The sequence below is a fragment of the Salmo trutta genome, chromosome 18, assembly GCF_901001165.1.
Source record: "Salmo trutta chromosome 18, fSalTru1.1, whole genome shotgun sequence".
NCBI lineage: Eukaryota > Metazoa > Chordata > Actinopteri > Salmoniformes > Salmonidae > Salmo > Salmo trutta.
This window is the reverse complement of record NC_042974.1, coordinates 46,408,744-46,432,723: the sequence shown is the minus strand read 5'-3', so window position 1 is coordinate 46,432,723 and position 23,980 is coordinate 46,408,744.

Sequence of the window (23,980 nt, the reverse complement as noted above, 5' to 3'; positions counted from 1 at the left end):
AAAAGCTCAATTTTAGTCTCATCTGACCAGAGTACCCACGTGTTTTGGCGAACACCAAACGTGTTTGCTTAATTTTTCTTTAAGCAATGGCTTTTTTTCTGTCCACTCTTCCATAAAGCCCAGCTCTGTGGAGTGTACGGCTTAAAGTGGTCCTATGGACAGATAATCCAATCTCCGTTGTGGAGCTTTGCAGCTCCTTTAGGGTTATCTTTGGTCTCTTTGTTGCCTCTGATTAATGCCCTCCTTGCCTGGTCTGTGAGTTTTGGTGGGCGGCCCTCTCTTGGCAGGTTTGTTGTGGTGCCATATTCTTTCCATTTTTTAATAATGGATTTAATGGTGCTCCGTGGGATGTTTAAAGTCTGAGATTTTTTGAACCCAACCCTGATCTTTACTTCTCCACAACTTTGTCCCTGACCTGTTTGGAGAGGTCTTTGGTCTTCATGGTGCCGCTTGCTTGGTGGTGCCCCTTGATTAGTGATGTTGCAGACTCTGGGGCCTTTCAGAACAGGTGTATATCTACTGAGATCATGTGACAGATTATGTGACACTTAGATTGCACACAGGTGGACTTTATTTAACTAATTATGTGACTTCTGAAGGTAATTGGTTACACCAGATCTTATTTAGGGGCTTCATAGCAAAGGAGGTGAATACATATGCACGCACAACTTTTACGTTTTTTCTTTCTCAAATTTTTTTAAACAAGTAATTCTTTTAATTTCACTTCACCAATTTGGACTATTTTGTGTATGTCCATTACATGAAATCCAAATAAACAATCCATTTAAATTACAGGTTGTAATGCAACAATATAGGAAAAATGCCAAGGGGGTGAATACTTTCGCAAGCCACTGTAGATGGGCTACACTTACTGAGACAGAGGGGCACTGTTTTGTTTGCTCAGATGCTTTCCCCGGTGAGATACATTCAGCCTCTAGCAAATTGAGGTACATTTATGAAACAGAGACGAAGATAAATTGTTTATTGGTAAACTTTTTGGGGAAGCCTGGATTCCCTTGGCATCCATGAATACATGCCACTGACCAATGCTACAAATTATTTCTCCATCGCCCAACAAAATAATCATCACTTTCTTTTTACACTTTTAACTAGCGCCATGCTACTGTTGTTGCCAGCTAGCCAGCATAAACTAGCTGGGAAGGGCTCATCAGGACAACTGACTGAACCAAATCCATTCGTCTCCACACTTGACTCTCAGCTGCACGACATATGTCCTCAATTTGAGCACCATGCGTGTCCATATAGCCTTTCCCTCTCAAGGCCCTCATTCCCCCTCTCTCTCCTTCCTCCTTCCCTTCACTACCCTTCACTGAGTTTCTTATGGAGCAGGATCTCTGTGTGCCACAGGGAGAACAGGAGATTTGACCTTTCACCTTCTCTCTAGTCCACTGTCTTTACCTCCGTGGAGTTGCCTGGGGCTCTTACGGCCAATAGATGTGTGTTTATGTGGCGCTAGGGGCGGGGAAACTACAGCTATTATGTTGTGAGAGAGAAATACTGTGTAGAATATGCTAACTTGAATGTGGTGTGTTTGTGTGAATGAGTGTATGAGCATGGGTGAGTGAGTGCATGTGTGCATATGCATGCATGCTTGTCCGTGCATGACCTCACCCTTGTGTGCGTGTCAGAGAGAGACACAGCTGCCGGTCGAAGGCAGTGAAGCTTGTGTTTACATACATCACCCTCAACCCCTCCCCCCCATCCTAACCCGAGCCCTAACCCCTTACCCTAACCTGAATTCTAACCCAAACCCTAAACCTAGCCTCTAAACTTAAAATAGCCTTTTTCCTTGTGGGGACAAGGGAGAATTTTCCTTGTTTTACTATCCTTGTGGGGACTTTTGGGGATTTTAGACCAAACAAACACACACACACACTCCCTGTTACATCAGCTCCATACTTTCTAATCAAGAAGGCTGATGTTTAATTCATGGCGTATGTGTAAGTTAAGCCACACACACAAATGGCTGAGTAGACTTGCCTGTGTCTGTGTATGTGTCATCATCATCATCATCATCATCACCACCATCATTATCATCATCATCATCACCTGTGTAACCGTGGCAACAGGCGTGTTGCGCAACATTGTGGCACAAGTTGTCTGTTTGCCCCTCACTGACCTAAAGCTACCCCCAAGCCTCTTCTAGGAGGAGGAAAGAGGAGGAGGAAAGAGGGAGGAGAAGGTAAGACAGAGGAAAAGTTCTAAAAACAGATGCTCCCCTGACTGGCCCTGTCTCTTCACGTTAGTGTAGCACACCCTCTGACTCCTCCTCGCTCCCCTCTCTTCTTATCTCTCTCTCCTCTCCCCCTGTCCTCTCAGCTCTGTCCTCTCTCCCCTGACCTCTCCTGCTCCCTCTCTCACTTCACTTATTTTTCTTCACTGCTCTCTTGTCTCTCGCCTCCCAAACTATCTTGTTTGTTAGATACTCGCTTTAGTGGTTCTGTGTACGTAAGCACACGTAGGTAGGCATACACATGTGTGCTTTCACATTATCTTCATCTGTATGTGTATTCACACGTCTGTTCAGTGTCTGGGGAGTTTTTCAGTGGTACCATCGTCTCAGCCAACCATAACATTTCCACAGCTGCTGTTTCAACTCATATCCAAAGATTCAGATTTCCTCACAATGGAAACTGTGTGTGCACGTTTGTACATAACACGTGTTCAGGCTGCGGTTCAAGCGCAAAGTAGACAGCCCTCGACCCTCAACCCTCAGCCGTTGAATGGCGTTTTACATTGCAAGATGGCGCCGACAGAGAGGGTCGCCTCGCTTCTAGTCCTTAGGAAACTTTGCAGTATTTTGCGGGGGTGTGTGTTTCAATGACTTATTGTTTTACTCCAATGTTTGCAAACAAACTAAATGTAAACAAACACTATATAGCTTCAAAACATGGGTGAAACTATCATTTTGATATCACAGATGGTCAGTCCTTGCATCCATAGCTCTGTCTATGAATTTGAGAGTGGTTACATTTCTCCAGCCCCATCCCTCAGCTTTTTACCGGAACAAGGGTGGGGAGACGGCTTTGTTATTGTTTCAACTGCTGCTTTAAAGGCAATATCCCAGACGTTTATGGTAAACGCTGCTGCGTATGTCAACTCGAGCATTACCTTTAAAAATAACACACCTTGGATAGACTAGTGACTCGGACTGGAACCTGAGTCACCATGACATGAGTGCATTCAGAGCTACAGTATATGAACACAATTTTATTGATGTTGTTGTTGATATCTTAGAAGAATGTGTGCTAAAAGGTGATTAAGGAGAGTTGACTGTACTGTACCTGATGGTGTCCTTGATCTGTTCTGAAGATAGACACATAGCTATAATAATACTACAAGCCTTTACAACACACTGTTCACATGCCTTTTGATCTTTAACCTCTCTATCCCTCTAATACACACACGTGTGACTGAAGACACGCACACACACACACACACACACACACACACACACACACACACACACACACACACACACACACACACACACACACACACACACACACACACACACACATTCTGCTCATGTAGAAACAATCTTGACCCAAGGCGTAAAAATCAAAGAGAGTGGAGTAAACAAGTGCACACTTTGGGGAGAAGAGTAGAGGAACGCAAATTCACCAGGGTCTTTTTCTCACTGTATGAGAATGTGTTGCCTTTTGTGTTGCCTGACTGAAATAGCCATCTGGAGCACACTCTCTCTGGGAAATGTACAGTATAATTCACTGCTACATTTGATGCTTATTATAGCATACACAAACACACACACACGCACACACACACACACACACACAGAGAGAGAGAGAGAGAGAGAGAGAGAGACTTAGCGCTTGGCTAATCTGGGTCATTGCCCTCCCATCTGAGTGTGTGGATTAATCTAATGTAACATGGAGCGTTCTCCTTTCACACAAAAGCAAATATTGCTTACATCCCAGTCCCCCGCTGTGTGTGAGTGTGTCTGTGTGAATGGGATGTGTGTGTCTGTGTTTGTGTGTGAGTGTGCGTGTGAATGTGGTGAGTGTGTGTGAATGCGATGTGTGTGTCTGTGTGTGTTTGTGTGTGTGTGTGCATGCTACCATGCTTGTGTGTGTCTGCATATGTGCACATGTGTGTGCATGCCTATGTGTGTGTGTGTCTGCGTGTGTGTGTGTGTCTGCGTGTGTGTGTGTGTGTGTGTGTGTGTGTGTGTGTGTGTGTGTGTGTGTGTGTGTGTGTGTGTGTGTGTGTGTGCATGCACCACTAACACTGCATGACATTTGGGACCCATCATAGGGCCCCAAAGGGGAAGGGCAGGGCATCTGTTATGTTGCTTGCAGTATTTATTTACAGTCAACACACACTTACTGTGGACAGCCCCTGTAAGGAACATACATACTGTCAACACACACTTACTGTGGACAGCCCCTGTAAGGAACATACATACTGTCAACACACACTTACTGTGGACAGCCCCTGTAAGGAACATACATACTGTCAACACACACTTACTGTGGACAGCCCCTGTAAGGAACATACATACTGTCAACACACACTTACTGTGGACAGCCCCTGTAAGGAACATACAGGTATGCGTCCCAAATACCACACTATTCCATATATGGTCCACCACAGAGCCCTGTGGTCCCTGGGCAAAAGTAGTGCACTATAGGGAATAGGGTGCCATTTGGGACACACGGCAAGTCTGTAGCATGACCATGGGGTGTTTGTTTGTGTGGGAGGAGAGGCTACAGTGGATTATTAGTGTCACACTGACTACTCTGCGTGGGATGTTGTTCTTGACCTTTAAATGTGAGTAAATGAAGATAGACTTGACATCATCGTCAATGTTGATATTTTCTGTTACATCATGTACTGTTATGAGATTAAAGTTTGTTGAAATACCAGCAAGGTCATATACTTTTTCATTTTGTTTTTATAAAAAAATGGTGCTCTCATCTGAACCCATGTTGTGTACCTGTGTGTGTGTGTGTGTGTGTGTGTGTGTGTGTGTGTGTGTGTGTGTGTGTGTGTGTGTGTGTGTGTGTGTGTGTGTGTGTGTGTGTGTGTGTGTGTGTGTGTTCAATACTGAGGCACTATCAGTCCAAGCCTATTTAGCACACACCACAATGTCATTAGAGGGGAGTTATTCAATACACAGAAGAGAAAACCCCAGAGAGAGGCGGGAGCCATAGGATCCTAATAGTTTTTCAAATGTTTCTAAACTAACAATGAAACCTTTTAAAAACATACAGTATTTACTGTTCATCTTTGTTTTGAATAGGGAGTATGTTAAATATTTTGTGACATTGCTGTAGCCCCTTATCATGCTGAATGTTTAATGGGACTCTAATGGTACATTTTACTCCCTATTTCCCTACCTTCCCATATCAATAATAAAGGATTAGAAAGATGAACTTTTGAAGTTGGTTTCAGTAATCCTGGGAGGATGGCTCTAAACGCTTAATTTTAAGCTCTGGGAGCGAAACATTTGATCCTGAAAGAAGTATTAATCTTCAATTTACAGGTTGAGGCAGTTATTTAGCACTTGTGACAGCTTAGTAAGAGCTTATTGGTTAGAGTGATTCAATTTCAGAGAAAACTTCAATTGGTTTTGTTTTAGTTTCTATTTACTTTAGCAGAGAGAAAGGGGGAGAGGTGGAGTACAGAGAGAGAAAGAGAGGGAGAGAGAGAGAGGGAGAGAGAGAGAAAGAAAGAGAGAAAGAGAGGAGAGATTCATTTGTAGAAAACTGCAACAAAGCTGAAGCTGATCTCCCTTAAAATGATTTATAGTTCTGATTTTGTTTAGTGTTTTTCTCACAAACCCTGCTCATAAGACACTATATTGTTTACACATCAAATGCTGTTTCAGTTTTCATAAGAAAAGTTTATTTCAAAAAGAGAAAATATTGTCCACATCAAATACTGTATCCCAGCCAGGTGCGTAGGAGCCGGAGGAACCCCCAATGTTAGAAACTCCTTGTGATGTGCATATTTCCGTTTCAACACGATTCGATACGCATCTACACTGAACAAAAATATAAACGCAACATGTAGCAATTTCAAAGATTTTACTGAGTTAAAGTTCATAAAGGAAATCAGTCAATTTGAATAAATAAATTAGGCCCTAATCTATGGATTTCAGATGACTGTGAATACAGATATGCATCTGTTGGTCACAGATACCTTAAAAAAAAGGTAGGGTCATGGATCTGAAAACCAGTCAGTATCTGGTGTGATCACCATTTGCCTTATGCAGCACGACACATCTCCTTCGCGTTAAGTTGATCAGGCTGTTGAGTGTGGCCTGTGAAACATTGTCCCACTGCTCTTCAATGTCTGTGTGAATTTCCTGGATATTGGCAGGAACTGGAACACGCTGTTGTACACGTCGATCCAGAGCATTCCAAACATGCTCAATGGGTGGCATGTTTAGTGAGTATGCAGGCCATGGAAAAACTGATACATTTCCAACATTTCCAACTCCAACTTTCTTACATTTTAACTGGGACCGGTGTCTATCAGTGAGTCATTACATCACCTGGGGTTTCCTCAACAAAACTTCACCAAAAGTCCGGCCGGCTCTGACTGCATGTGTGGGTATGGATGTAGGTAAGCAGACCCGAGAGCCACTGCAGCCCCTCATGATGAGTTCATCTTTTTTTGTGGCCCCCAACCCCATCAAAGTTTCCCATCTCTGGTCTACAAGGTGTAATGCATGTGTTAACGTCATGCAGGAGAGAGGCAGGCATGATGATACCCACGGACAGACAGACAGGCAGAGAGGGGGTGAGAGAGAGGCCACAAACAAACAGGTAAGATAGTAAGAAGTACCTCCAAGCTCATAGAGTTCATAGACTGATGAGCTTTCATAGTGTGAATCAATCTGAATTAGTGTGCAATAATAGTGTTTAACATAATTTTTTTATAACTACCTCATCTCTTTATCCCACATATACAATTATCTGTAAGGTCCCTCAGTCGAGCAAGGAATTTCAAACACAGATTCAACCACAAAGACCAGGGAGGTTTTCCAATGCCTTGCAAAGAAGGGCACCTATTGTAAACAATTTTGAATATCCCTTTGAGCATGATGTAATTATTAATTACACTTTGGATGGTGTATCATACACCCAGTCACTACAAAGATACAGGCATCCTTCCTAACTCAGTTGCCGGAGAGGAAGGAAACCGCTCAGGGATTTCACCATGAGGCCAATGGTGACGTGAAAACAGTTACAGAGTTTAATGGCTGTGAAAGGAGAAAACTGACCTAAATGACAGAGTGAAAAGAAGGAAGCCTGTGCAGAATAAAAATATCCCAAAACATGTATCCTGTTTGCAATAAGGCACTAAAGTAAAACTGCAAAAACTGTGGCAAAGAAATTAACTTTCTGTCCTGAATACAAAGCACTATGTTTGGGGCAAATCCAACACAATACATCACTGAGTACCACTCTTCATATTTTCAAGCATGGTGGTGTCTGCATCATGTTATGGGTATGCTTGACATCTGCAAGGACTAGTGAGTTTTTGGGTAAAAAATAAACAGAATAGAGCTAAGAACAGGCAAAATTCTAGAGGATAACCTGGTTCACTTTGCTTTCCAACAGCCACTGGGAAACACATGCACCTTTTAGCAGGACAAAAACCTGAAACATAAAGCCAAATATACACTGGAGTTGCTTACCAATACGACATTGAATGTTCCTGAGCCTAGTTACAGTTTTGACTTAAATCGTCTTGAAAATCTATGGCAAGACTTGAAAATGGCTATCTAGCAATGATCAACAGCCGACTTGACAGAGCTTGAAGAATTTGAAAAATAATAATATTCAAATATTGTACAATCCAGGTGTGCAAAGCTCTTAGAGACTTACCCAGAAAGACTCACAGCTGTAATTGCTACCAAAGGTGATCCTAACATATTGACTCAGGGGTGTGAATACTTATGTAAATGAGATATGACTGTATTTAATTGTCAATAAGCTTAAGTCTAGATAGTGCAAAGCATGTGATAACCATGCAGGAGAGAGGCAGCCATGATGATATTTTATTGTTGATAATTTTGTGGAGTGGAGATTGATTCGTTTCAGTTTGACCTTGCATGCCTACCTTTTTAAAAATGAAAACAGTTTTTAATTATGTATGTTGCTGGTTATTATTTAAGCTATAAGGCCCGAGGAGGTGTGGTATATGGCCAATATACCACGGCTAAAGGCTGTTCTTATGCATGACGCATCGCGGAGTGGACACAGCTCTTAGCCGTGTTATATTGGCCATATGTCACAAACCCCTGGGGTGCCTTATTGCTATTATTAACTGGTTACCAACATAATTACAGCAGTAAAAATAAATGTTTTGTCATATCCGTTGTTATACGGTCTGATATACCATGGCTGTCAGCCAATCAGCATTCAGGGCTCGAACCACCCAGTTTATAATACAGTATAATAACTGTATGTTAAATTTCAAAGCATACAATATGTAAAGCAGCAGTAACCTTATAGGAGAAGTGAAAAAAATAATCTAGGAAATGAATCATACAGTAGCAGAGAAACAGTACAAAATGGTTGTTTAATTGAATATATCCACATTAACAGTCACACTGGTATTCAGTACAATATGAATGGCCATGGCCCTAAGACTGGTTGGACTGTACCAGAGTAAGTCCCCCCTGCAAGGCCCCCTTTCACCTTGTAAATTTGCCCATTTGTAAGTTAATATTTCTTTACAATCCTGGACCACCGTAACAAAATGTGTGTGTGTGACCACGCCCCCGATCCAGCCATATATGGATTATTCACTCCCATCTACAGTACATTCCATCTCCAGGGGCGTTTGGGGGAAAGGCGTAGTTTCCATTTAAACAGTATAGCACTGCAGGGCAAAGCTTTCATATAGTTTATATCCATCTTTATGAAGGGTGGAGAAAGTCAGTGTCAAGATGTTCCTGGGGAATGCATTATACTACTGCACCCTGCAGTATAGTACTGTACTCTATGTTCTGTATGGTCATTGTGTGTCTGCAATGTGTCCACTATACCATCACTTTATCAAGCCCAATCCCAAATGAACCCATAGCCCAATCCTACAGTGAGCACCATAATTCATTGGACAGTGACCATTTTTTTGTTATTTTGGTTCTGTACTCTAGCACTTTGAGTTTGAAAGGATACAATGACAATGAGGGTGAAGTGCAGACTGTCAGCTTTAATTTGAGGGTATTTTCATACATATCAGATGAACCGTTTAGAAATTATAGACGCTGTTGTACATAGTCCCCCCAATTTTCGGGTCTCAAAAAACATTGGACAGTTTAACATAATGTAGAATAAAGTAATCATTGTTAATATTTGGTCGCATACCCTTTGCATGCAATGACTGCTTGAAGTCTGCGATACATCGACATCACCAGACGCTGGGTATCTTCCCTGGTGATGCTCTGCCAGGCCTGTACTGCAGCCATCTTCAGTTCCTGCTTGTTTCGGGGACTTATTGCCTTCAGTCTCCTCTTCAGCATGTAAAATGCATGTTCAATTGGATTCAGATCTGGTGATTGACTTGGCCAGTCAAGGATTTTCCACTTTTTGGCCATCAAAAACCCCTTCGTTGCTCTAGCAGTATGTTTAGGGTCATTGTCTTGTTGCATGATGAAGTGCCGTCCAATGAGTTTGGAGGCATTTGGTTTTATGTGAGCAGATAAAATATTTCTGTAGACTTCAGAATTCATTGTTCTACTTCTGTCTGCAGTCACATCATCGATGAAGACAAGTGAGCCTGTTCCACTGGCAGCCATACAGGCCCAAGCCATAACACCCCCTCCACCATGTTTCACGGATGAGGTGGTATGCTTTGGATCATGGGCATGTCTTTTTTTTCTCCACACTTTCCTCTTTCCATCACTCTGGTACATGTTAATCTTTGTCTCATCTGTCCACAATACATTTTTTCCAGAACTCTTGGGGCTCTTTTAGGTGCTTTTTAGCAAACTGTAATCTCTCCTTTCTGTTCTTCAGGCGTATCAGTGGTTTGCATCTTGTAGTGTACCCTCTGTAGTCCTGCTGGTGTAGTCTTCTACATATGGTAGACTTTGACACATCTACACCTGCATCCAGGAGAGTGTTTTTGATCTGTTTGGCTGTTGTCAAGGGGGTTTTCTTCACCATAGAGAGTATTCTCCGGTCATCCACTACAGTGGTCTTCCTCAGTCTACCGGGTCTTTTGACATAATTGAGTTCACTGGTTGTTTTTTTCTTGTTAATGATGAACCAAACTGTTGACTTGGGCATGCCCAGGGTTTTTGCAATGTTCCTGATTGATTGATTTTAATTTCCGAGCCTTATGACGGCCAGCTTCATTTGCATCGACACTGCTGTCTTCCTCATGTTGTCACACCCCAACAACAACCTCCAAAAGGCAATAGCAAAGTCTAGAATCAATACTATTCATCATCAGCTCTCCTGCATTCACTAACGACACAAATGAATACACCTGCCTAACAACACACATCTGTGAAGCCAATTCAACAAATACTTGTAGTACCTTAAAATGGGGGGACTATGTACAAAAGGTGCTGTCATTTCTAAACGGTTCATCCGATATGTATGAAAATACCCTCAAATTAAAGCTGACAGTCTGCACTTCACCCTTATTGTCATTGTATCCTTTCAAACTCAAAGTGCTAGAGTACAGAACCGAAATAACAAAACAATTGTCACTGTCCAATGAATTATGGTGCTCACTGTATAGGTGAAGGCAGGTGATTGCTGCACTCTATTTCTTGAATATAAATCAGTGTACTGCAGGTGTGTGGAGCCAGAACAGGGATGCTGTCTGCACACTGCAAAAAAACACATTTTTGGACTCAAAACTCCATCTAAATAATAATGCAGTGGTGCGTATAGTGCCCAATCCATCCAAAACGACCTCATAGCTTTTCCTATTGCTCTGGATCCTTGATTATTCTCTTTCAGAGATCTGAAAGGATTGTAGTTGGATTGTAAACAGACTGGGCAGCTCATCTATTCAGCTTTGTCTCACCATGGGGGGTGAGGGGGGGTTCTGTCCCATTGTATTCAGTCAGTACAAGCAGTGACCAAAATGTCAACGTTCGTATCCCACTGATCAAGGCTCGAACAATAACAACATATTTCAAAGGATTAGGACATACTGTACACTACAGTATGATGCACACACACTGGCTTTCACAGACTTTGTTTACAAAACAAACGTTGGTATCCAACTCAAAGCACTCAGATGACAGTAGTGCACATCTGTGAACAAACAGAAAAACAGTGTTCTAGAATAGAACTTTGGAATGGAGTTAAGAGTTTTCTGCCCCAATTCTCTCCCTTCTATTCTATTCACAGCCATGCAGATAGAGTCTGCAGTGGACAAAAGATTCAATATTGTATGAGCCCAGTGCTGCATGGGGCTAAGAATGCTTGTTTCACACTGTGATGCTCCCCACTGATTTAACTTTGGAATATGCAAATAACCCTCTGACACACACACATACACTGTTACCCGTTTTTGTAATTTTATCCGTAAATTACTGCATTAGTCAACAGTATGATAGTGTATAAACTGAATACAGTAGATTACCATAGAATGTACACTAAAATACTGCACATTTGCTTTAAAGCATACTGTAAGACCTGTCTATAATTTCAACAGTAATACACTGTAGAATGAACAGTAAAATACCATAAATGTGTTTTACAGTATTCATTTTTGTGCATTGTGGAAATATATATATATATATATATTTTTAACTCTGTTTATTCAGTTTTACACACAAGACAACACAAAAAAATATAAATAATATACTCAACTCGAAAAAATACAAATTAAAATAATAAATAATTAACTTTAAAGATACCGTACCATTGTTCCTGTAAACAGTCAAGGGATAGGGGTGGAGAAATGCAACCACTCACAGACAGTCATGGCCACAGACCGACCATCCACTGGACCAAAAAAAAAGTTTATAATGCTTTAAAAGAAATAAATTAATACTCATTTTATGTAAGCGTGAACAAAAGGTAACCCCCCCCCAAAAAAAAACAGGGCAAAACAAGCTCACATTTTAGTCTCTGACCGAATAAGGCATCCGCAGGACACAATCAATAAGCATATCATCAACCTTAATGACCCCCCCCCCCGACCCCCCCACAAAAAAAGAAACGCTCATCCAACCCTTAAGTCACAGGGGAGTGAAATACGGACTTCTTTTTTTTAAATGAATGCCATCAGAGGATGGACTGTTTGAAGTAAGACCGGAATGGAGCCCATGCCTCATAAAACAGTTTGGGGTTCCCACGTGTATTGAATTACATTTTTTCTAGTTTCAGAGAGCACAACACATCTCTCACCCAATATTTATAAGATGGGGGAGCTGCCATCTTCCAGTTCTGGAGTATTAGCCGTCTATCTAAAAGAGTTGTATAAGCAACAGTGTCCAACTGGATTCTTGACAGGGCAGTACACCAAAAAGGGCTGTAAGGGGAGACGGATATATAACAGTGTCATATATAGCAGAGAAACATTTAAATATTAATTCCCAGAAACCTGACAGTTTATGACAGCCCCAAAACATATGCAACAGTGTGGCTGGTTCTGTTTTACATCTGACACAGGTAGGATCAAAATCAGAGCATATTCTTCCAAGTTTGGCCCCGGACCAGTGGATATGGTGAACCACCTTGAATTGAATGAGGCTGTGTCTAGTGCTAAAAGAGGACGAATGCACCCTGTGCAGCACAGATTCCCAGGTGTCTTCCCCAAGTTCCTCCCCCAAATCCTTTTCCCATCGAGTCTTTAAAGGCACCAAAGAAGGGTTCTGTAAGTCATTAATGATTGCATATACATCTGAAATTGCGCCCCTAGGAAGCTTGTTCAGCTCAAAGATGCTCTCTATAGCTGTACTCGCAGGCTTATGGGGAAATTCAGGTGTGTTAGCTCTGACAAAGTTCCTAGTCTGGAGATAGCGGAAAAAGTGGGATTGTGGGAGGTTGAACTTCTCCTGTAGCTGAGCAAAAGAGGCAAATGTATCATCAAAGAATAATTGGGCTAGTGAGGAGAGGCCTAGTGAGTGCCAGATGGCAAAAGCCCCATCATTCAAAGATGGAGGAAATAAAATGTTCTGATTACTTGGGTCTGATAGAGAAAAGCCTCGGAGGCTAAAGGCTAAACGGAACTGATTCCAAATGTTAAGAGACTGCTTTACAATTGGGTTGACACACCTTTGCCTAGGGACACTGGGAGAGACGAGCACAACACAGAAGAAAGTGCAGCAGCTTTACATGATTCAGACTCCATCTGGACCCAGAGTGGTCTAGGGCCAGTAGGATCAGTCTGCAGCCAGTACAAAAGTGCCTTAGGCTTCTGTAAATGTTTTCTACCAATCCGTGGAACCTTGCCATCCCAAATAAAATACATGATTTAAAAAATATATATTATTTCACCTTTATTTAACCAGGTAGGCTAGTTGAGAACAAGTTCTCATTAGCAACTGCGACCTGGCCAAGATAAAGCATTGCAATTTGACACATACAACGACACAGAGTTACACATGGAATAAACAAACCATAGTCAATAATACATGTTTGATCCAGAATGTTTGATCCAGTGAATTAAAAAAAGATTTTGGAATAAAAATGGGTAAACATTGAAATAAATATACAAATTTGGGTAACACATTCATTTTAATGACATTAATCCTTCCAATAAGAGAAAGAGGTAGCGAATTCCAAAAAGTAAAAGATTGTTTCAAACTGTCTGCTAGAGCAACAAAAATTTTCCTGTAACAAATTTGAATATTTCCTTGTCACTTTAACTCCCAAGTAGGTGAATTGATCCAGGACAATCCTAAACTGAAAACTTGCAAAAGAGCACTTTAAAGCAACCTTATTTACAGGAAAAAGCTCACGCTTGCCAAGATTCAGCTTGTACCCTGAGATTGATCCAAACTTTTTAAGAACAGATAAGGCACGTAGCAATGAGGTATCAGGGTTGGAGATAAACAAAAGGAGGTCGTCAGCATATAGCGAGACTTTCTGCTCTAAGCCCGTCCTGATTATACTTTGAATGGCATCATTAGAGCGTAGTGCAATGGCGAGAGGCTCGATTGCCAGAGCAAACAACAAGGGGGAGAGTGGACAACCCTGTCTGGATCCGCAGTGCAAGGGAAAATGGTCAGAGGACAAGTTGTTAGTCCGTACCGAAGCCATGGGAGAAAAATAAAGAATCTTTATCCACGCAATGAATTTGGGGCCAAAGCCAAATCTATAAAGGGCAGCTGTTAGGTAGTCCCACTCAACGCGGTCAAAAGCTTTTTCCGCATCAAGTGAGACCACCACCTCCGGGTCCCCCGACGCTGGGGAGTACAGTATATTCATAAGGCATCTAATATTGAAAAACAAATGCCTATTTCTCACAAAGCCAGTCTGGTCAGAGTGTATTACTTGGTGCAGCGAGCCTTCCATACGGATGGCTAAAAGTTTGGCTAGGATTTTGTAATCACAGTTTAAAAGCGAGATTGGGCGATAGGATCCACATTCCAGGGGGTCTTTGTTTTTCTTTAATAGTAATGAAATTGAAGCCTGATAAAGACTAGGCGGTAGCTTTGAGGTATTAAAGCACTCTGCAAATAATCGAGACAAGAATGGGCAAAGCAGACCAGAAAACGTCCTGTACAATTCAGTTGGAAAACCGTCCGGACCCGGTGATTTCCCACTTTTCATTGCGGACACTGCTGTTGCAATCTCCTCAGGTGTAAGTTCTTCTTCTAGACAGTCATGGGAGTCTGTATCAATTGAAGGCATATTCAAGCCATTAAAGAATGAATCAATCAGCAAAGGGTCTTGAGGAGATTCAGAGGTGTATAGCGCAGAGTAAAATTGTTTAAATTGATCATTGATCTCTTTATGTATAACTTTGGTGGCACCAGACAGGGTTCTTATTTGTGGGATTAAACGTGAGTCCTCAGATTTATGGATCTGATGTGCGAGGAGTTTACTGGCCTTGTCGCCTTGTTCATACACTCTGTACCGAGCTCGCAAGAGTAAATGTTCAGCTTGCCTGGTATAAAGCTCATAAAATTCAGATTGGAGTAGTTGGCGCTCTTTATGTAGATCAGAGGAAGGATCCGTAGCATAGTTCTCATCCAATGTGGCTATGGATTCGCTCAGGTCCCGAAGTTGCTGAGAGCGAGCTTTGTTTTGGTTGTCTTTATAAGAAATGATTTGGCCATGCTTTGAGAGACTCCCATATGGTAGAGCAGGACATACCTGGCGTTGAAATTGTGGAAATATTTTGTGGGCGGGGGAAGTCTCTGGCGCGTTAGCATATTTTAAGCCGTGCCTTGTAAGAGGCTGTATTTGAGTGAGACAGTTGTACATCCACAGAATACAGTACTACACTGTAATTTAGGCATTCTACAGACCTTGTCCTGAAACTCTACTGCAACTTATTGGCCAATTGCTGCCAGCAATTTACTGTAATTCAGAATACAGTACCATACCGCATTTTTGGAGCACCAAAAACCTTTTGAACACTAGTGGGTGCAGGGTATTGTTGTTTCTCACTCACCCATTAGTGAAAGTGCTGTACCAATTTAAATGATATGTGGTAGTGTTTCCCTAACAATTCAATTTATACAAAGGACAGATCCGAGTGGCAGCAAGTCTAGTGGAAAACCTTCCCAGAAGAGTGGAGGCTGTTTTAGCAGCAAAGGGGGGACAACTCCATATTAATGCCCTTGATTTTGAAATTGGATGTTTGACGAGCATGTAGTGTAGTGTATTTCTGGTATATGGTTTATAATAGGGTCTTCATCCTATGACCAGGGTCTAGTCCTGCTAGTCACCTGACCTAACTTTGACCCTGTTACTGTTGGTCTTCTCTCTACAATGATAAACAAGTACCTGCACCACAGACAGATTCCCAAAAGCATAGAGTTCTAAATTCTGTTGTTTCAGTCGAATATTCACAAGTGTTCTTTTATTCAAGTATTAGTAACTAGCTACAATGTACTTAAAACTTCTCTAGGGTAGGGGGCAGTATTTTGACGTCCGGATGAAAGGCGTGCCCGTAGTAAACTGCCTCCTACTCACGCTCAGAAGGTAGGATATGCATATTATATGGATTTGGATAGAAAACACTCTGAAGTTTCTAAAACTGTTTGAACGATGTCTGTGAGTATAACAGAACTCAAATGGCAGGCAAAAACCTGAATCCAACCAGGAAGTGTGGAAATCTGAGGTTTGTAGTTTTTCAAGTGATTGCCTGTACAGTATACAATGACTTAGGGTTCATTTTGCACTTCCTAAGGCTTCCACTAGATGTCAACAGTCTTTAGAACCTTGTTTCATGCTTCTACTGTTACTGGGGAGAGAATAAGAGCTGACTCAACAAGATGACTGCCTGAGACCAATGAGTTGTTTACTGCGGGGTCACGCAGGCGGGGTCACGCAGTTCCTTCTTTTTCCTCTGTAATGAATACGCTATTGTCCGGTTGGAATATTATCTAATATTTTTGATAAAAAGACCCTAAGGATTGATTGTAAACATCGTTTGACATGTTTCTACAAACGATAATGGAACATTTTTACTTTTCGTCTCGGGTTTTGCGCTCGCGCATTATGCCTTTGGAATAGTGATCTGAACGCGCGAACAAACCGGAGGTATTTGGACATAAATATGGAGTTTATCGAACAAAATGAACATCTCTTGTGGAAGTGGGAGTCCTGGGAGTGCATTCCGACGAAGATCAGCAAAGGTAAGTGAAGATTTATAATACTATTTCTGAGTTTTGTTGACTCCAGAACTTGGTGGGTAACTCAATAGCTTGCTTTGATGGCTGAGCTCTGTACTCAGAATATTGAACAATGTGCTTTCGCCGTAAAGCTATTTTGAAATCTGACACAGCGGTTGCATTAAGGAGAAGTGTATCTATAATTCTTTCAATAACTGTTGTAAATTTTATCAACGTTTATGATGAGTATTTTTGTAAATTGATGTGCTCATTCACCGGAAGTTTTGGAGGCAACACATTTTCTGAACATCATGCGCCAATGTAAAATGGGGTTTTTGGATATAAATATGAACTTTATCGAACAAAACATACATGTATTGTGTAACATTGAGTCCTGGGAGTGTCATCTGATGAAGATCATCAAAGGTTAGTGATTCATTTTAGCTGTATTTCTGTTATTTGTGACGCCTCTCCTTGCTTGGAAAATGGCTGTGTGGTTTTTCTTGTCTCAGCGCTGTCCTAACATAATCTAATGTTATGCTTTCGCCATAAAGCCTTTTTGAAATCGGACAATGTGGTTGGTTTAATGAGAAGTTTATCTTTAAAATGGGATATAATAGTTGTATTCACTGGCTATTGAATAGTGTGTCCCGCATACCCCAGAGAGGTTAATGGATTCAATGTATATGTTTAATTCACCACGAGAAAATTACATTATTATATAACATAAACAATGAAGACTGGAATGTGGTCACCACACATCAAAATAACCCCAGAAACAGAACAATAAATATAAACATAACAAGGGGGAAAAAATATAAGGAAAACATTTGATATCTGTCTTGTTATCATCCCATAGGCTCATTAACTGCACAGGCATCATCGTCATGTATCCAATTAAAGGGTCAGTTCTTCTCTTGACAGTTCCTGGTCGGAGTGGTTGTGTATGTGCACACATGCACGTGTGTGTACATTGTAAAACATTTCTGGTAAAATGTAGAGTAACTTACAGCAATTGGCCACTACAGCTACTATAATCCATTTTACGGTAATCCATTTTACAGTACCAAACATGTTACTGTAATCTAATTTACAGTATATTACTGGAATTGCCCATGCAGCAACATACTACCCAGTGTTCTTTGGAAGATTAAATGTTGACATTTACATTTACATTTTGATCTTTTAGCGAGCACTCTTGTCTTTAGCAACTTACAGTCAGTGCATTTTACAAAGGTTGATTAAAAAAAACACATATCAAGAGTTATAGCAAGTAAAGCATTTCTGTAAATGTTACTGAAAATATTGTTGAAGTTAAGGATACAGATATTCATGGTAACCAGAGCAATAAAACACAGTACAACACAGTAAAAGTAACTATTAAACTGTAAGAAAATTATTTCTGCAATATTTTACTGTAATTACAAGGTATTAGAGCAAGCAGGTTGCCTGTAGGCATTTGCATATTACAGCAAATTAATGTTTACTAGGAGTTTTATATTACTTGCTCTTATAGAGGCCTAAACAAAGGCTTCCAAACTGGGTGTGACTACAGGGCAAAACAGATCAAATGGACATGGGTAAATATACTGAACAGAAATCTAAACGCAATATGTAAAGTGTTAAAAGATCAGCAGAAATGTTCCATATGCACAAAAAGCTTATTTCTCTCAAATTTTGTGCACAAATTTGCTTACATCCCTGTTTGTAAGCATTTCTCCTTCGCCAAAATAATCCATCCACCTGACAAGTGTGGCATATCAAGAAGCTGATTAAACAGCATGATCATTACACAGGTGCATCTTGTGCTGGGGACAATAAAAGGCCACTCTAAATTGTGCAGTTTTGTCACACAACACAATGCCTCAGATGTCTCAAGTTTTAAGGGAGCGTGACTGCAGGAAGGTCCACCAGAGCTGTTGCCAGAGAATCTAATGTTTATTTCTCTACCATAAGCCGCGTCTGATGTAATTTTAGAGAATTTGGCAGTAGGTCCAACAGGCCTCACAACTGCAGACCACGTGTAACAATGCCAGCCCAGGACCTCCACATCTGGCTTCTTCACCTGCGGGGTCATCTGAGACCAGCCAACCGGACAGCTGATGAAACCGAGGAGTATTTCAGTCTGTAATAAATAACCTTTTGTGGGAAAAACTAATTCTGATTGTCTGGGCCTGGCTCCGCAGTGGGTGGGCCTGGCTCCGAAGTGGGTGGGCCTATACCTGCTACCACTCTGATCTGTCCCCTATATAAATTACATTTCTTGGGAACTAATACCACATATAACTTAAATTGGTACAAGACTTTCACTAACGGGTGCAACAAACATAGCCCCCCCAATTAAAAAAAAATGATAATAAATAAACATAGCCACTTACCACGCCTTAAAATATGTTAATGAGCTAGCAATTCTTTCTCCTCCCACAATATTGATCCACAATGCACCATAATTAACAGTATGCTGCAGTAAATATATAGCAAAACAACAATACATTACCTTTTTGTTGAATTGTATTGAACATAAAATCAGCAATTGCTAATAGTGAATATTAAAAAATTATATACACTATATAGCCATAAGTATGTGGACACCCCTTCAAATTAGTGGATTCGCTATTTCAGCCATACCCATTGCAGACATGTGTATAACATCGAGCATCTCCATAGACAAACATTGGCAGTAGAATGACCTTACTGAAGAGCCCAGTGACTTTCAACATGTCACCATCAAAGGATGCCACCTTTCCAACAAGTCAGTTCGTCACATTTCTGCTCTGCTAGCGCTGCCCTGGTCAACTGTAAGTGCTGTCATTGTGAAGTGGAAACGTCTAGGAGCAACAACGGCTCGGTGGAAGGCCACACAAGCTCACAGAACAGGACAGCCGAGTGCTGAAGCGCGTAGCATGTAAAAATTGTCTGTCCTCAATTGCTACCGAGTTCCAAACTGCCTCTGGAAGCAATGTCAGCACAATAACTGTTCATCGAGAGCTTTATGAAATGGAAACCTCGTTTTCCGGAGTGATGGATCATGCTTCAACATCTGGCAGTCTGACGGACAAATCTGGGTTTGGCGGATGCCAGGAGTACACTATCTGCCCCAATGCACTGGAAAGTTTGGTGGAGGAGGAATAATGGTCTGGGACTGTTTTCATGTTTGGGACTAGGCCCCTTAGTTCCAGTGAAGGGAAATCTTAACGCTACAGCATACAATGACTTTCTAGACGATTCTGTGCCTCGAACTTTGTGGCAACAGTTTAGGGAAGGCCCTTTCCTGTTTCAGCATGACAATGCCCCAGTGCACAAAGCGAGGTCCATACAGAAATGGTTTGTTGAGATCGGTGTGGAAGAACTTGACTGGCCTGCAAAGAGCCATGACCTCAACCCCATTGAACACCTTTGGGATTAATTGGAATGCAGACTGCGAGCCAGGCCTAATCGCCCAACAGCAGTGCCCAACCTCACAAATGCTCTTGTGATGAATTGAAGTCCCCGCAGCAATGTTCCAACATCTAGTGGAAAGCCTTCCCAGAAGAGTGGAGGCTGTTATAGCAGCAAAGGGGGGACACATTTTGGAATGAGATGTTTGACAAGCAGGTGTCCACATTTTTGTCAATGTAGTGTATATGTACAGTGAGGGAAAAAAGTATTTGATCCCCTGCTGGTTTTGTACGTTTGCCCACTGACAAAGAAATTATCAGTCTATACTTTTAATGGTAGCTTTATGTGAACAGTGAGAGACAGAATAACAACGAAAAAATCCAGAAAAACGCATGTCAAAAATGTTATAAATTGATTTGCATTTTAATGAGGGAAATAAGTATTTGACCCCCTCTCAATCAGAAAGATTTCTGTCTCCCAGATATCTTTTACAAAGGTAACGAGCTGAGATTAGGAGCACACTCTTAAAGGGAGTGCTCCTAATCTCAGCTTTTTACCTGTTTAAAAGACACCTGTCCACAGAAGCAATCAATCAATGAGATTCCAAACTCTCCACCATGGCCAAGACCAAAGAGCTCTCCAAGGATGTCAGGGACAAGATTGTATACCTACACAATGCTGGAATGGGCTACAAGACCATCGCCAAGCAGCTTGGTGAGAAGGTGACAACAGTTGGTGCCATTATTCGCAAATGGAAGAAACACAAAAGAACTGTCAATCTCCCTCGGCCTGGGGCTCCATGCAAGATCTCACCTCGTGGAGTTGCAATGATCATGAGAACGGTGAGGAATCAGCCCAGAACTACACAGGAGGATCTTGTCAATGATCTCAAGGCAGCTGGGACCATAGTCACCAAGAAAACAATTGGTAACACACTACGCCGTGAAGGACTGAAATCCTGCAGCACCCGCAAGGTCCCCCTGCTCAAGAAAGCACATATACATGCCCGTCTGAAGTTTGCCAATGAACATCTGAATGATTCAGAGGACAACTGCGTGAAAGTGTTGTGGTCAGATGAGACCAAAATGGAGCTCTTTGGCATCAACTCAACTCGCCGTGTTTGGAGGAGGAGGAATGCTGCCTATGACCCCAAAAACACCATCCCCACCGTCAATCATGGAGGTGGAAGCATTATGCTTTGGGGGTGTTTTTCTGCTAAGGGGACAGGACAACTTCACCACATCAAAGGGACGATGGACGGGGCCATGTACCGTCAAATCTTGGGTGAGAACCTCCTTCCCTCAGCCAGGGCATTGAAAATGGGTCATGGATGGGTATTCCAGCATGACAATGACCCAAAACACACGGCCAAGGCAACAAAGGAGTGGCTCAAGAAGAAGCACATTAAGGTCCTGGTGTGGCCTAGCCAGTCTCCAGACCTTAATCCCATAGAAAATCTGTGGAGGGAGCTGAAGATTCGAGTTGCCAAACGTCAGCCTCGAAACCATAATGACTTGGAGAAGATTTGCAAAGAGGAGTGGGATAAAATCCCTCCTGAGATGTGTGCAAACCTGGTGGCCAACTACAAGAAACGTCTGACCTCTGTGATTGCCAACAAGGGTTTTGCCACCAAGTACTAAGTCATGTTTTGCAGAGGGGTCAAATACTTATTTCTCTCATTAAAATGCAAATCATTTTATAACATTTTTGACATGCGTTTTTCTGGATTTTTTCGTTGTTATTCTGTCTCTCACTGTTAAACCTACCATTAAAATTATAGACTGATAATTTCTTTGTCAGTGGGCAAATGTACAAAATCAGCAGGGGATCAAATACTTTTTTCCCTCACTGTACATATCTACCTCAATTACCTCACAACCCTGCACATGAACTCGGTACTGGTACCCCGTGTATATAGCCAAGTTATGTGTTATTATTAAATTAAATTCTCTCTGCATTGTTGGGAAGGGCCTGTAAGTAAGGGCCTGTAACAAGGGCCTGTAACAAATAACAGTTTAGTTTATTTGAGTAGGTCTCCAGTCATTGGATACAAATTGTGCATACCACACTTGCATTTCATTCAACAGCATCAGTGTACTGCAACAGTCACTTCAAAACCACATACAACCAACGCAAAAGAAAGAAATGTGGATATAGTATAGGTCAAATGAGACGCTACCCCCACTCAGTGTGCTGTATGGAAGAAGCATTAGATGGACTGAGCTCCAAGCTATATGATCAAATATACACACTCTATCACAAGCCCAACTGACTGCCCAAGGCAATTACTTTCATTAGTTGGTGCACACACACACTCACGTGCCTGCGCATGCACGCACACACACACCCACACTAACTGTAAATGCAGCAGGAAATGTATGCTATACATGTTGGCAGAGTCACAGATTAATAAATTAACAGTTAAAAAAAACACAACTGCTGCGGTTCAAAACTGAACGAGAGTCCTGCCCACAACCGTCATCATCAGTCAGTCCTGTGAATACGCTCTGAGGGTGCTTCCCAAATGACTCCCTAGTCCCTATTTAGCGCACTACTTTTGACCAAAGCTCTGTGGATTCTGGTAAAAATGTGTGCGCTACATAGGGAATAAAGTGTCATAAGGCCTCACCTAATGTAGCAGAATGCACAGAGAGGCTGTTGGGGAGAATGCAGAGCCTGCACTCCATCAGTGCATCTAATTTCAGCTGTAAAGTATATTAGCACAGGAGCAGTACACTGGCTGGAGGAGGAGAGGAAAGAGGGAGGAGAGGTGGGGATTATAGCCTTGGAGAATGGGGAAGGAGAGGGAGGTGGTGGCTGAGATGGGACGACGGTGATCAGAGAAGTGTGGGTAATGTTCTTGGCAGCAATTCAGTTTATAAATGTGTACAGTTTACACAAACAAAGAAAGAGAGAGGGAGAGAGAGAGAGAAAGAAAGAGCAAGAGAGAGATAGAGACAGAGAGCAAGAGAGTGAGAGAGCAAGAGAAAGGGAGAGAGAGGTAGAGGGTCATTCAGAGTTCAACAGTGATAGGGGTCTCAAGTACCAGTCTGGTTATAGACTGGTACTGGACCTCATGTGTAGAGGTATGAACCGGACACTATCAATTGAGCAATGACTTAAGAATCATTAAATGATAAAAAATAATGGATAGCATTATCCATTTTCACTTAGTCTAAAAGTGTTATCTATATGAAGGCATAGTATGGCCTCTGCCTTGGGGTCTGAACCTTTATGGCACAGTAACAAGGTTACTGGTTCAAGCAACGTTCCAAATGTTCTCCATGAATTGATACTATAGACACCACTCACCATGAATCATCAAACAGTGGATCATGTCAATTCAATTCAATTCAATTCAAGGGGATTTATTGGCATGGGAAACATATGTTAACATTGCCAAAGCAAGTGAAGTAGATAATACAAAAGTGAAATAAAAAATACAAATGAACAGTAAACATTACACTCACAGAGGTTCCAAAAGAATAAAGACATTACAAATGTCATGTTATGTATATATACAGTGTTGTAACAACGTTCAAATGGTTAAAATACAAAAGGGAAAATAAAGAAAGAAATGTCTCTCTGTGTAATGTTGACTGGCATTTAACAACCTTTTCCCACCAAGCTCTGGGCGATAAGGCCCTAAGGACAACGAGCAGTACATACTGTACAGCCTCACCATCTCTGACACTGAACCCATTCAGACACAACGACGGCTCTGTCTCAAAGCCGTCAGAGAGGTAGTGTAGTGCTAAGAGGAATTAGCTACCAATTGAGTTTCTATAGGCTAGTTCGTGAGGGGACAGGAATCAGGATTTCCCCTGGAATAGGCTGTGACCC